The sequence below is a fragment of the Ixodes scapularis genome, unplaced genomic scaffold (genome assembly GCF_016920785.2).
Source record: "Ixodes scapularis isolate PalLabHiFi unplaced genomic scaffold, ASM1692078v2 PGA_scaffold13__105_contigs__length_92229423, whole genome shotgun sequence".
NCBI classification, from domain to species: domain Eukaryota; kingdom Metazoa; phylum Arthropoda; class Arachnida; order Ixodida; family Ixodidae; genus Ixodes; species Ixodes scapularis.
This window is the reverse complement of record NW_024609839.1, coordinates 1,659,990-1,675,108: the sequence shown is the minus strand read 5'-3', so window position 1 is coordinate 1,675,108 and position 15,119 is coordinate 1,659,990. Positions and strand designations below refer to the sequence as shown.

The 15,119-nt window shown below is 45.9% G+C and overlaps 1 long non-coding RNA gene across 1 annotated transcript; it reads left to right on the top strand.

Annotated features, from left to right (window-relative positions):
- The first annotated feature begins 5,093 nt into the window (after positions 1-5,093).
- Positions 5,094-6,892, top strand: LOC120850453. The gene is made up of 3 exons (XR_005718146.3): positions 5,094-5,194; positions 6,135-6,335; positions 6,856-6,892. It is a non-coding gene; the product is annotated as an uncharacterized LOC120850453 (long non-coding RNA).
- Positions 6,893-15,119: the final 8,227 nt, after the last annotated feature.

Below are 15,119 nucleotides of genomic sequence, written 5' to 3'. Positions count from 1 at the left end.
GGAGGATATGAACGAATATGTGCAGATGAGTGAACCGTACTTAATCCGATAAATTAAAGAATTCAAGTTTTCAGGAACCCGCCGAAAGCCAAAAATTGGCGGAGCCAGGATTTTTGGCTTTCGGCGGGTTCCTGAAAACTTGAATTCTTTAATTTATCGGATTAAGTACGGTTCACTCATCTGCACATATTCGTTCATATCCTCCTCGGAGACCACGTACGATGACGTGAAGTGCCCGTGTTGTATATTCAATAACGTGGCTCTTGATTCTCGCAGATGATGATGATACCTTGTCTCTAAAGCTCATAAACAAAGAATACTACTACATGTACACGGGGCGAGACAAACAGTGGGAGGATTTCTGGAGCACAAACGAGCACGTACCACGTGACACTAAGCGTCGTACCGCGTTCCACGCGGCGGCGTGTGTTTCCAGAACACCTCCGATTGGATACATTTCGTTTCTTGTGCATTAATAAGACAGGTAGGAAACGCCAGAAAGCCAAGGTGGAGTGGTGTAGTGGTTAGCACACCCGACCGGACATTGGGAGGCCCAGAGTTCATATCCTGGCTCCGCCAATTTTTGGCTTTCGGCGGGTTCCTTGAAACTTGAATTCTTTAATTTATCGGATTAAGTACGGTTCACTCATCTGCACATATTCGTTCATATATATATATATATATATATATTAAATGTTTTTCATAGATGATAAAATGATTCAGCGGAAGTGCAGCAGTGCCTTTCTTTGGCTAAACAAGCTTTTCAATATTAGGTCAATATAAAATAAGAAACGAGTGAGTAAAGTATTTCAAAATAATTTTTTTAAAGCAGTAGAATTTCGCTTTAAGACTCCGGTAGTCTTGACATTGACAGGATATGTTTGCCGTATATTAAAAAGTACTTCTTGCCTGCACAAAAAAATAATAATTACCAGTGACCTTTATCGCTGAAGCTTTACAATGCATGGACTGCTTTATTTAAGGGACTATTTCTTTTTATTTTGCTAAGACACTAAGAAGAAATTTCGGAAAGTCGTATAGTTTCTTATTAATGTATTAACTGAATATAGCGTAAAAGTTGACGTAACCTGACTTAATGTCACGTGATGTCAGATCGCGTGACATCAATTTTGCCTCTAGATTTAAGAGAAATATTGTCATCAGGTGACCTAGGGTCACGTGATCTCAGGTCACACAAAGTCGCGGAGTCAGGTCGTGATGCCCAGTGACATCAAAATGTTTTGTGACGTCACTTTTCTTGCTAAATATAGCGGGAAAATGCGCAAACTAATGAACAAACGGACGGATGAACAAGTGTTTGGGGTAGGGGATTACGTTAAAAAGCTGTGCATGCTTTAATACAAAATAAATTTTCAGTGCAGAGAAAGACAAAATGATTAAAAGTTTACTTTGGAATTACATTCTTAACCGCTTTTAATAGAGACGAGTAAGTTTTAATAGAGGCGGGTAAGTTGTAAGTTTTAACTTACTTCACCAAAATATGAAATACTCTTTGAAGCAAATGTGAGAGCATCATATCTCGGATGAAATATTCACGATGTTTAAAGTGGTTAGGTTCATAAATCTGTGGGAGGTTGCCCTCCGTAATTGTCCGCTCCAATTCGCTTCTAATTTCTCGCAGTACTGGCAATTATAATTGCTTCCTGAATGTGACAACAAGGTGTACTCGATACAGTCCTGCGATGAAAGCCGTGCACCACGCGATCAACATTCATCTTGACTTGAAGAATTGCACCAGTATCGACTGCAACGACGGGAACGGCGGCATCACCACGAGCCCGAAGATTTTGCTGACATTGGCTGCCTTATGCATTTCGCTCTTTCCTTTAAGAAAATAAATGTTCCAAACGGTTAGCTTCCGGCCTATTTCGTCCCTACAAATATTTCTTGTGTGATCCAAGTATGTCATAATCATCTACAGGGCCCCATCGTCCAAAAGCCCCCTTTTTTTTTGGGGGGGGGGGAGGGGGGGGGGTGAAAAATAAACTGCGAACCGCAGAAATATGAAAGTCTGTGAGAATGTGACGCTATGGTCTGGTGACAAAATACGAAAATTTGAGAACGTGACGTTGCCCGGATCGAAGGATACGGGAGGAAAACAAAATTTCTCGATGGGCCGAGATTCATTTAAGCCTAATACTCATCAAAGCAAGAAATGATATTGTGCGCGACTGCAGCATTTGTTTTCCTGAAAAAAAACTTGTCAGACAGAAAGGAAACAATATCCTCTTTCTCGCTGTTATATATCATTCTTTTGCATTTAACGTTACAGGCGAACAGATTGTAATATTTTGGGATGTTGATTATAAGTCTAAGGTGGATGTCGGCTCGTTCAGAAAATGTAGATTTTCTTCCGTATATCTTGATCAACGGGTAACATCATGTTCTTAAACTTTCGCATTTTATCACATTCACCTACTGAATCACCCTCACGTAGTTTCAGCTTAGTGCAATGAGTAAGAGATTTTTTCTGGCAAAAAAGAAAAAAAAAGGCGTTTCGATTTCCCGATTGGGCCCTGTATCGTCACTGACGACTTAAGAAACGACTTAAGAAATGAAGGGTGGGGCCTATTAGGGTCATGCTTCTCGCTTTGTAATTAGGCCTTTGACGTTATGATCAGCTGTGGTCCCAATCCGATTGGCTGAAGAGCGATGACCAGGATGAAAAAGTCGAAACTCGTCACGTCCTAGGTTTTTTAGGCTGTCGGTGCATACAGTAAAAACACTTCAATAATGAAAGTTGCCTGGTAAGAGTTAGGCTAATTATGAACTATAGGCATACTACAGGGCAATAGAAACAGAAGGAAGGTAAACAAAGAAATGGTGTTTTTGAGGTAAGCACTTGATAAAAAAAAACTTTTCAAAATTGGCCTGCAAGGACTGCCTCATCGGCTTCGGTTAGTTGAGAAAACATTTCAGGGAGATACTTGTGGGGAGTAGTGGCTTGGCAAACCGGGAAAAATATATTTACCCGCCTAGAATATTGAGAAGTCTTAATTCTTCGCAGATATTGGTGAACGGGAACAGGAGATATTTAAAAAAAGACCTCATTTTTAAGAAGATTAAATATATACAGTACAAAAAAAACATTTAGAGCTCCATGAAAGAGGAAATTGATCGCACGAGGCATTGAAAATGTATCATAAACATTTGTACCAGAGATAGTTACAGGAACGTCTCATTATGTGTGTGCAAATCGTTTTTTTTTTACTTTGTTAGATTTTTATTGTAGAAGACAGGGGTTCTATCTGGAAAAAATAAACCCCTTTCCTAAAATACGTCAGCTACCGACCAATCTTTTTCACAAATCTCCGTCTTAAACATGGCTTCCGCCCAGCTAGCGCAGCATCTCTGCTAGCACTGGGCCTAAGTCGGACAGTACCGAGAACTGTCCGGCGGAGCCAGGCCGCCACTGGCCATGCTCCGCCGTCAACTTCCCGGTATTGTCCGATATGGATCTTTTTTGCAAGGGCACCGCCATCTTGAATTGTCGTCACTTCCAGTATGGGCGAAAACATTGTAATGCCGTCGCCACGCCAATAGGAGGCACTTAGGACAAAAACGTAACCGTCACACATTCTCGTTTTGCCTCACATCTATTTTTTTACTATTTGCAGGTTGAAACGTTCTGATATTTTTCCGTCGCCCGTACCGGATATGCCTACTTGGCGGTCGGGGACGAGAGTAAGCGGAAAAGGTCTATAGGCCGAGCCAACGTTACTAAAACACTCAGTTGGGAAACTCGCCATCGAAACCTGGGCCGCTGGCGTCCACCGAGACCGAGCTAAATGCGACAACAGCGCCACTCTTATCATTTGTTTGTACTATGGTCACCTCGAGCTTTTTGAAAGCCTGTTTTTGCGTAAAAACAAACGGAAAAGACTCTTTTTGTATGAAATTTATTGGAGTTTAGTACCAAATGATGGGCGCGCGATGTTTTTCTCATCTTTAGTTAGCAAGGTTTTGCGAAACAATTAGTATTGTTTTCATACAACCATGCCTCAGCGGGCCTTTCAGGTAGCGCGTCCCGCCCTAGGTGCATTTTAACTTCGGTAGTTGAACGCAGCGCGTCCGCCAGGGGGCGGGGGTAGCACCCCTGTAACGTCTACCGCTGTATTTGTTCTTAAAGCCAAAATACAAGTCACGTGCAGTTCCTCGAGTGGCCGCTGCGGGAGAAATGGTGGCGTTGTGTTCGTCATTAGCTCGGTGCTCAGAGACAGATTGGGGCCACTTATTCAAAGCTGTCTCAATGGGAGTTTTCTAACTGAGTGTTTTAGTAACGTTGGGCCAAGCGCTAGCTGGCCGACATGCTGCACTAGCTGGGCGTTTCGAAAACGGAACTGAGCTAAACTTGTCTAACGGCCGTATTCTTAAACGGGCCTCGACTCGACACTCCACCTCGACTCACTGGAGTGGAGGAAAGCAGCTCGCCTCCACTCGAGGAGCCATCGGGCTTCACAGACGCGCCTCGGCGTTTCCTCGGCTGAGGAGCTCCTCGAGAACACTTCCTCCACTCGAGGAAACTCGAGGAGACGTGAAAGGCGTCTGGTTACGAGGTTGTAGTAAAAAACGAAGTTGAAAACAATATTGTGGTGTGAATTATGAACATATTAGTTCATTTTATCTGAAGGGACACGTTTTACTAACATTGAATTGGGAGTCTGCAAGATTTCTGCTTCGCAGCGCACATGTTCTATGCGTTGCGGCCGGTTTTCGGACAAACAGCCACAAGCGTTCTCCAGTCTGGCAACGGTGGCGGCCGCTCTCCAGCTTTTGCGTCGTAGAGGCAGCTGTAGCTCGCTACCGCCGTTCGCCTCTGCGTCTCGCCCGTTCTTCGCCGTCTCACCTCGTCTCACCGCTTATCTGCTTCGCTGTCACCGCCTAGAACGAGCATTTTCACCCTTCCTCTTTCTTCAGAGTCCTACTAGAGTGCCTTGCCCAACAACGATGTCGTTCAACGAAGGTGACAAGAAGGGGCGAGTGGTTCCACGAAGAAGGGGAGCTTCTTCGTCGTTCTACTAACACCTCCCCGAAAGAAGCTAAAATTGACGCGTAGAAGAGTCTGCACCAAGTATAAGTGCCAGCCGCATGTCCGCCCACGAGTGTTGGGACAACGGTAAACCCAAGTGGAAGAAAACAGACTTCGAGAAGAATCGGGGCATCCACGCAACAGGTGTGTAAGCAATTTTTATATTTGGGCAGAATAACGCAACGGGTTCGCAAAATCACATGACAGGACGTGTGTACTAATTAACTTTGGAAGGGACTTTGCTGTGGCCACCTGCAGCTAGTCAAGCACGTTACTGTCGAGGCCGTAGGTGGGCAGTGACGGTGAATTGGCGCTATCTTTGGTGATTCTTGTGCCGACTTCGACAACTTACTTTGCGTGTTGTGCTATATCCAAGCGAAAATTACGCTGCGAACATTCTGGTTGCGCCACACTACCTTAGCCTCCGGCCCCTTTCTTAAGATTAAAAAAAACAACCTGGACGTACAAAAAAAAAAAAAAAAACGCGACGCACGAAACTGACACTAGTGCACGTAGAAGTTACGCCAAGTAGGAGTTTCCACTATGTCAATTGGACCTAGCACCTCATCTCCTTGTGTGCTAATCTTTTGAAGAAAAAAAAATCTTGTGCAGGTTTAATTGACTACCAGCTCTCATTTCTTAATTTTAACCTCTGAAGAAATGCCATTATGTAAACATGAGACATGCTGGAGTCCAGTTGTTGACAGATGCCTTTTTTCGGGTGTCCATGTTAGTGTGCAACCATTGTCATTTATTTGCTAGGTTAACCAGCGCATCGTACTGGCATGATTAAGCTTGCACAAATTTAATATGGGTAGAAGTATACATTATTGATTTGAAAAGTTGTGTCTACAATATGACTGTTGTCGATGATCACATTAAGCTACTCTAGTATTTTCCATGCATATCAAGAAACAGCACTGGTATGACATCACTTGTTTCGCATTTATTTCTTGCAGTTAAGTGTCGAAAACAAATTGTACCGCATAAGTTGTAGTATGATTTGTTTTTCTTTCTGCGTTGTGCTCTGTACATCTCAACTCATGGATGCTGTCACAGGATATTCTTTGGCCTTTCATTGCAGGAGGGGGCACTGGTATCGCACCCGCTGAACAATGGGCCCGTCCCTCCTTCTTGTGGGGGCACTGGTGTTCCACATGGCAATGCGGCTACCAAGCCCGTACAGCAGTGGCAGCGCCCGCGCTGGTTGGCCGGTGCTCTCAATGCTGCCAGCCGCCATTCCCGAAGCCACAGTGAACGAGCATGACGACTGGCATGATGCCTGGTAAAAGTTTTCGATTGCATTTGCTACGTACCCATGGAGGTTGGTTGCTACTTGATCACACAGCTTCCAATGTTTATTTATAAAAAAATCTGTCTATGCTCTTCCGTTTATTATTTCGATTTTGGCATACTGTCTCGTAGGAACGCTAAAAACTGTGACAATGAGCCACATATTTTCATGAATGCGACTTGTTAGGGGTGTCACGTAGGAACACGGTAAATTCCTTGGGTCTGGATAATGACATGTTTATTGACAAATACACCACGTGTGCCTGAGGGCCAACAAGGTTCGAGATAACAGCGCTGTTTCTTTTGATGGTATCACCATTTGGAGTCTGCCCTGGCGCTACTGACAGTATCACAGAAAGGAAAGGGTCAGAACAAGGAAGGAAAACTTTCATGTTTACCAACAGTTGGCATTTAACATTTCTGTAATGGGGTTGTTGTAACAGTTTCTAGCAGTTATCCGGTGTCTTCACCGTGCCTGTAACACTCGGCGTCAATGTGTTGTGCTTGCCTAGATTCACCTGCCTCACCGCTGCTGGACTGGGGTGGCATCATGGAGGTTGCGGTTGCTGCGCCACCAACCAAGCCCCCACCTCCTCTACCTCCTCAGCCGCCACGTGTGGTTGTCCGAGTGAAGACAACTAAAGGCCGCACCGACTGGAGGAGCTGCACCTGCTGCAGGTGGAGCTACGTCAGTGTCAGGTTGCCTATTAACAGACGCAGGCCCAGGTTTTCCATCAGCAGCAGTGTAACAAGCTGGTTCGAGCTTGAGCTGCTTCAGCTCAACAAACTAATCACCCTGCAACAACTGCTTGTTCTCGGGGCCCAGCCACAGCAGTAGGCTGATTTATTCGATTTGTTTCATCTTCCTCTTTAGTAATTACCATTCTCTTTTGTGTTTAAGAATGCTTTTTTAAAGTCTGCAACTTGCTTCATTTTATCCCTGACCTGAAGTTGTTACAAGTATTGACCATATCTCGTTCGTTAAAGCCTAGTATTTTTTTTAACTTGTTTCTCGGTTCGCTATTTTTAGTGAACACTTTATGCAAAAGGGCAGTTATGTCAGCTTTAAATCTATTCTTTTGAAACTTAAAAAGTAACCGAGTACTTTTTTTCTTACTCATTACAATGTTTGTATGTTTAGACAACGGGAAGTTAGTCAGCCCCAGTGAGCAACTTATTTCCACTGTAGACGAGATATTCAGCCAGTGTCGTACCACAGCTATCCTGGGGTCTTTAACTTAAATCAAGGTAGTGATACACAACCGCATGCTGTTACAATGTTCATCCACATCGATACAGGCAGAGGCAGAGATTGAACTCAAGATCCCTATGTTCAGCTGTGCGAGCTTTCACTCCACGTGCTCCAAGCTGTGATCCGTTAATGCAGTCGACCACCGATCCCCTTGATGGATATAAGGAATCTGTTTGAATGTACAGCCAGGTGTTTCCTAAACATTGCCACTATTATTTATGTAATGTCTCTTTTATTAGTGTGTAGTCCATGTGCAGCCTCGCTCATTAAATGCTGTTGTCACAGAGTTTTGCCATAGTTTTCATTGAGTTAAGACGTCTCATTTCCTGTCCAGGGGTTTGTGCCTCGCAATCCTCTATGAACTTGCACCGCCTACCAGAGTAAAGTCGACACCACATTGACGAGGCTTGCCCACTGCCTCTTCATTGCGGACGTGGCGCTGTGTCACAGAGCTTTTGGTTGCTTGTGCAAAGATCCCCAGGTGGTCAAAATTAATCCTCAGTTCTCTGCTGGGGTGTGCCGGATGCCTGTCGTTGGTTTGGCACGTAAAACCCCCAAATTTGACTTCACTGCCTTTTCACTGCACACTACTTCAGTGCCGACGTAGCAATTGGGCCCAAGTTTGCAGCTGGCCACACAGTGATACAGTAATTGAGCAGCGGTTCCAGCTAAACCCTGGTACGGTGCTCACCTCATTCATGCTCGCATTCAGTAATACGTAGTGTGATGCCATCAGTTTGAGTGCATGGGCTCCGCATGCTTGAGTAAGTAACTGTTAGGTAGGACACCCTTGACTGCCTAACATCCGAAGGTGTCCTCACAAGGAATTGCTGCGCTATTGTAATATTTATTCTAACCGAAAACTTTTCATGTGGGGTCACAGCTGCAAGACATCATTTCAGACATTCTCATGTATAAGTTTATTTCGAACAAATGTGCACTGAACAACTCGCTGAAAAGTCTCGAGTCTGAACACGGCAAAATTTTGAGTTATTTTAATGTAATTACCTGAAGCTTCTCACTTTCTTTGTATCCTGCTACCCCCCTGCTTTGTGTGATGACAAATATTGAATTGTTCTCGAGCAAAATGTTTCCACAACAAAGAGGGCAAGTTGGTCTTGCTTCTTTTGGAAGATTGGTAAGACAGCAACCACCAGCATCGTTTCAAACACTGTCGTCCTGCGGGAACCTGAGTAGAACAAAGGCATTGCAACAATCTGTGGTGACCAACTAGCTGAGAAACCGGCGGATTTGTTTCGGTTCAAATTAGAAAGTCTGTGGCCATAGTATAAGGTTGATTTGTTTCTGGCCCGATTGCATTTTGAGCTTTAACATGGCCAGTGACTTGAATCTTCGGTGTCCTAAGCTAAAAAGGACATGCTCTGTATTCAGTTCCTCCTGGAAACACCACACAACGAGTTGAGCCCGCACCCATGCCCCGTTGAATGTGTCCACAGGGTCTGGAGTCGATGGGAGTTGAGATTGCCTTCAGCATCGTCAGTGGGGGGTGGGACTGGTAGAGCGGGAAGTGGCTCGTTCTGCAGGTGGGCCAAGTTTTGCAGTGCAACTTCACCAGTGGTCATCACAGCTGACCATTCAGGCTTGTGCTGCTGGCACATGTCGAGGCACGGAAAGTGCCTAGGCCCGCTGCATCGAGTTCCTAGTCCAGAAGTGGGCCTTTTGGTACCTACATAAGACAAAAATGAAGAGCAATACAGCACAATTATTGTTTGAATAGAAAATGTGGGACTGGTTTGTGGAGTAGTGTATGTCCGATTAATGCTCAGACTACTGTTTTCGATAGAAAGTGGTGTGTATGATGACACTCTTCTTCAGATGTACACAGCTTTTTGTCGTGAGTGGATAACGTCTCTTCGCGCACATCTTAAGCTTCAGAAAGTCTCTTTTAGATGGCTGCAGGCATCAGTCCGGTTTGGGTGGTATGCTGTAAGATATGGACTTTGGTACTAGTTGTATTTTCAGTACACTCTGCTGCTTGCCGAAGGATGTCAATCTGCGAATGGTATGGTATCGGCGTATGTTTCCTACATTATTGTATATTTCTGTGGACTCGTAAGCCGCGGGCTCATTTAAGCAACAAATGCCAAGAACCAACAAACAACCAACCTCAATGAACAACAAATGTTGTTGAGCAGTGGGTGTTCACCGTGCAGTTTGGTTTACACGACACAAGCACATGCAGACACAGAAACTGTTTACATATGGGACTGTTGTAGTTAACAATTGCACAGACAACTTACTGAATGCCACCAAATGAATGCTTTCAAGTGTATGTAGAAAGTAAACATTCGCTCATCATTTTCAATTTTAATTTATTTTAAGTTTTCATGTCTGAGAATCTGACGATCAAAAAGGTTCATCTGGGATGAGACTGTGTTGCAACACACATCGTCTCATCCCACATTCACTGGAAATGTGCTTTGGTCATGATCATTCCTGCAAAGAGGGTGCGCTCGGGCCGCTACTATCATTGTGCTCGGTAACCCGATCGGGAGTTCGTTTTATTTGAACGTATTTTGTGCTCTCACAAAAGTCGGCAACCATTTAATGACATTTTTTTTTCTTCATAAGAACGGGAGTACGTTCACGCTCGGTCGTGCTAACTGTCGCTGGATACAGATTTGATTTAAAGTTTTGATTGATATCGTTACGTCAGAGTTTAGACCTACGATATCGCATCTCAGCGTACAGTTTGATTAATTAAGTTTGGCACTCCTAACGCAAACAACAGGTGTGAACTTACCTGCACGTTGATGGAGAAGTATCCATTTCTGTTTCGAGAACACTTCCACATCGGGACCGCCGCGTCCTCTTATCAATGCACCCAGTCGCCCCTGGAAACTTCATTTCGCAGCAGCCCCGCACGAACGCATTGAAGTTCCCTGGGGGAGCTTCACCGAGCGGGTGAAAATGGTCCGTGCGAGGAGCCGCGAAACTCGCTCCGCAATCCGGCGCACAGTCGGCTGCTGCATGTTCACATGGTTCCCGTAACAACTTGGAACGTCCTGGCACCATAAAAGCTCAAAACAACGAGGAGCTGCACCATCGTTGAGGGCGGTAGGCCCCGAGTACTCGCGCTCCTGGCAGAGACAGCAGAGTGCTCGCCGGTCGCCTTCGTGAAGCGGCACCGCACAGGAAATCCGCGGTCACTGAAGTGTTCCAGCGGGTTCAGGCGTTCTCTGAAACTTCGTCTCGTCACACGTCTCGATTCGCTGTCGCCTGCGTCGTCGTAGAGGATCTCTTCTGCGCTTAAACCGAAGTGCACGAACTCCGCGAACGACTCGCCGGCCGCCATGACACCCCAAACTCAAGTCGAGGAGCGGCTCGAGGAAGCGCCGGACCTACCTTGAGATTCTCGAGGAAAGAGTCGAGTATTTCCTCGAGTCGAGGAGCGTTTGGAGTGGAGGTCGGTTTATGAAGCGCAAAACCGGCCTCGAGTGGCGTTTCGAGTCGAGTTTGAGTCGAGTTCGAGTCGAGGCCCGTTTATGAATTCGGCTGTCAGTTATGCCCAGTGGGAGAGTTTTCAAAGGAAATATATCCAAAGGAATCCGTGAGAGGTAGTTAAACCACCGCCGTATTACCATAGTGTCGTCAAATATGCATATAACTTATTAAAATCAATTTCTACCGCAGAAAGAACACAATTCAAGGGAATAGGGGATTGAAACGAAATTCAGAATGCGCAAAAGGGGCGGAGAAAGAGCAGACGATTTTTACGCGCGCTCAAATTTTTTATAACACTGAAGCGCGCTCAACCAGGACGCTGAACGACTTCGCATCCGCAGCTTCTGATTTCGTTAACACTCACCAGTACTCTTTAATTGTGTTTTTTCTGAGGTAAAAATAGATTTTTACAAATAATCTGAACTGTTCAAACCATTTGATCACCGTTGCATTTAGGGTCCGTAAGCATAGCAGACGACTTTTGGCGCGCGCCTTTTCGGTTCAGAGGACGACAGCTTGTCTTGCTCCGCCACTTTGCTAACCGATAAAAATAATCAAACGACCCTAAAAACAAGACCATGCCGAGTGCCCGCGCCGATATTGGTTGTGCCAACAGGGGTAGCCAGGACTTGGGGATCTCGTACCATAGGTTAGTTTCTTACTTCTTGCAGTCAACCTGGTCACACCGTTCGTTTTGCTGGCCACGCAAAACATGTTGAGACTGTTTGACGTGGCGTGCATTTCTCATCCGTACCCTCGAGCGCTAGAAGATCCGTGGCTCGCCTTCCCGCGCACATATATAGTGCTCAACAAGGAAAGCAGCTTGTAAGCTGATCCCACTGCCGAAACTTCACTTAGAGTCATGCCTCCCGCCGGAGGAAATGTGATTCTCTACAAAAGTATGGCATTCTTATTGCTAGTTTCCGAGAGCAGGGCAATTTGAATAAATAAGCATATACCTTAACCTATTGTTCCTCAGAGTGACTCAAAGAGGTGGTCAGTCTGCAAGATACCAGATTCTTGTACATTTATGCAATTGGAAGGTGCCTAAAACAGTCTTCACCAGATGGCTTGGTACCATTTCTCTTTGCATGCAAAAAAAATGTTTCACAATTGCTTCTTTACACCATCACAGGTTCCCACTGAATGATCCAAAACTCCTCAAGGCATGGATGGAGAAGCTATGGAGTTCTAATAAACTAGCATGCTCACTGTTTGCACATGACAACACTGCACATAAAGAAAATGTCAATACAACAATGACAACGTAAATTACACATGGTGCAGGCTCCAGTCTTCAGGTACTTCGGGCGACTAGTTGCACAAGTTGCAAAGGTGTGCATCTTGTATCTGAAAGTGGTAGTCAACGAATCACTAGAAAAGTGGCATCTTTGGGATCAAGTTGATAGGTTTGAATAAAACATCCAGGTTCTCTGCAACACTTTCAACCACCACCATTCTGATAATTCCATGGAATGCATTATGCTTTTTACAATAATTCAATCATAAATGGGTTCCGTGTTTTCAGTATACACTGATATGCGTAAAAATATGACCTCCAAACGATTTTTCTTGAAATCTGCAAAGTCTGAAAGAACCCGAATTGAGCTTGCTTTGAAGAGAAATTGCACTTTCCACGGCAGGGAACCTTTATAAACAACTGTACTTGTGTTGAACCACAACACCGACCGCACTGATCTGTCCGCGAGGCTGCTCTTTTTCTTTGGAAATTGTTTTTATGTGCCTCATTTAGCAATGAATAATGCATATAATAGTGTGTCTCCTAGAAAGGCCACAGATATGAATTTGCTTTTACCACATAAGCACCATTAAACTCCGATTTTTGGTCGATATAAAAAATAGACACCGAAAAACTCAAAATTCGAGAGGACAAATAAGCCCCAAAAATCACCCCCATTTAAAAAAAAATAAAACTACGAGGGAACCTCAGCTTTCTTTCATGATGTGAGAATGTGTAAGCATTACCTTTGGCCGAGTTATATTGACGTCAATGAGCTAGGTTGACGCAAGATTCGTGTTACGGCTGCCGAGCAGTGCGGACGCACGGATGGCGAGCTCCGATCGAGCGACGATAACGGTCGTTGCCGGCCGTGGTGACAGGGCGTTTTGTATCCCCGATGATTACCGGATTCTATTGCCGACGTTGCCGGCGGGCGATAAAACAAAGAACCAGGTTTATCTTCACTGCGACGTAAATGCTAGGCCGCTCCGAATTGGAGACTTCAGGAACCGTTGGAAAGGTCGACATGGTCAAAGAAGTTGCGGGGCTCGGCGTATGCCGGATGGGACACGTGTGGCTGTGCAGCCTGAAGAGTGCGGCGGCAAAAGAGCGGCTTCTCAAACTGAGCTGGCTTACCGTCAAAGGTAAACTGTGCATCCCCGTGGACCCCAACAGGCAGGAAGTGCGGGTCAAGCTGCATTGGGTACCTTTCGACGTCCCCAACGACGTTCTCGGAAGAGCCTTGGAAGAGTACGGGACTGTCAACGAAGTGAGCAAGGAAAACTGGCGTGTGGATGGCTTCGAGGATATCGAGTCCACCACAAGGATTGCCAAAATCACGCTGAAGGAGGGAATGACGCCGGACAAGTTGCCTCACCAGCTGAAGTTTAACGGGGGCACGATCCTTGCTGTCGTCCCCGGACGAGCGCCGGTTTGTCTGTGGTGCAGCAGGGCAGGACACATACGACGTGACTGCAGTGTGCCCCGGTGCGGCGACTGCCGAGGCTTCGGCCACGTGTCCCAGGAGTGCGTGCGCTCGTATGCTAGCGCCGTAGTTAATCGAGCCAGCCAATGATGACGACGAAATCATCATGGACGAAACAGAAACGGAGGAGGCGGCGACGCTGCCTCCGAGCCTACCGGAGACAAAGGAGCAAGCTACGACAGGTGATGCAACGAACGGTACCAACGCAGCAGAGGCGACGGCCAGGGCCTCGAAGCCCGACGCTGAGGAACCTGGAAAGGAGACGCAGGCGACGACGGCGGGAGGCACCGACGCTGTGGACAAGGGTGACGTGAACGAGCCACTAATGGAACTGGACCTTGCGAATGTGAAGCGGCGACTGGATGATGAGACCAAGGACAACGAGGCACAGGAGCTACATCGCCCACAAGGCTAGTGGAAACAAATCGGGAAGAAAGGTCGTTACACCACCAAGCTGCGGGGTTCGTCGCTGACCCGCGATGGGGAACTGTCGCAGAGACCCTCTGCGCCATGAGCCGAGCTCTGCTGGAGCCAAGCGACAGGTAAGCACCAGGAGGTTGGTCTGGCGGCACTAAAAACAAAAAAAAAAAGAAAAAAAAATGGTAGGGCTCACGTCCGGGCTCCGTATTGGAACTCTGAACGTTAGGGGCTTAGCGGTACGTCGCCGCCAGTGTCAACTTAGTCGCCTACTCACGGAGAACGACCTGGACGTGCTTGCTGTCCAAGAAACAAAAGACCGACCTCATGGTGCGACCGTTTATGTCGAGGTACAATGTATGTGTGAGCCACTCTGTCGGTAGGTCAGGCGGCTGTTGCCTGTTTTGAAGAAAGCACCAGGAATCACGGAGGAAAATGTTGTTGCATGCGCGTCGGACCGTTTTGTTATTTGTGACTTTTCTTTCTCCAATTTAAAGTGGAGGGTTATATGCATTTACGCCTCCAATGTGAAAAGCGAGCGATCCACTTTCTTTGAAAATATTTCTATTTACCTCCAGAGTGATAGAATTACGGTACTATTAGGAGATTTTAATTGCATTTATTCACCTGAAGACCGATCAAACCGATCACACAACAGAGATAAATCCGGGGAGCAGCTAAATAATTTGGTTAAAGATTTCGAACTTGAAGACGTAGCCCAATGTACGTCAACCGGTAATCGTGTGATCTACATGCACCACCAAGGTAGCAGTCATGCGAGGCTGGACAGAGCGTATGTTTCGGTCAATATTGTGCCCGAATGTGGTAGTTATGCAGTCAGTTACGTGTCTTTCAGTGACCACAGCCTAGTGACTTTCACAGTAGGTCATTGCAAGAACCGCTCTAGCTTCTCCTG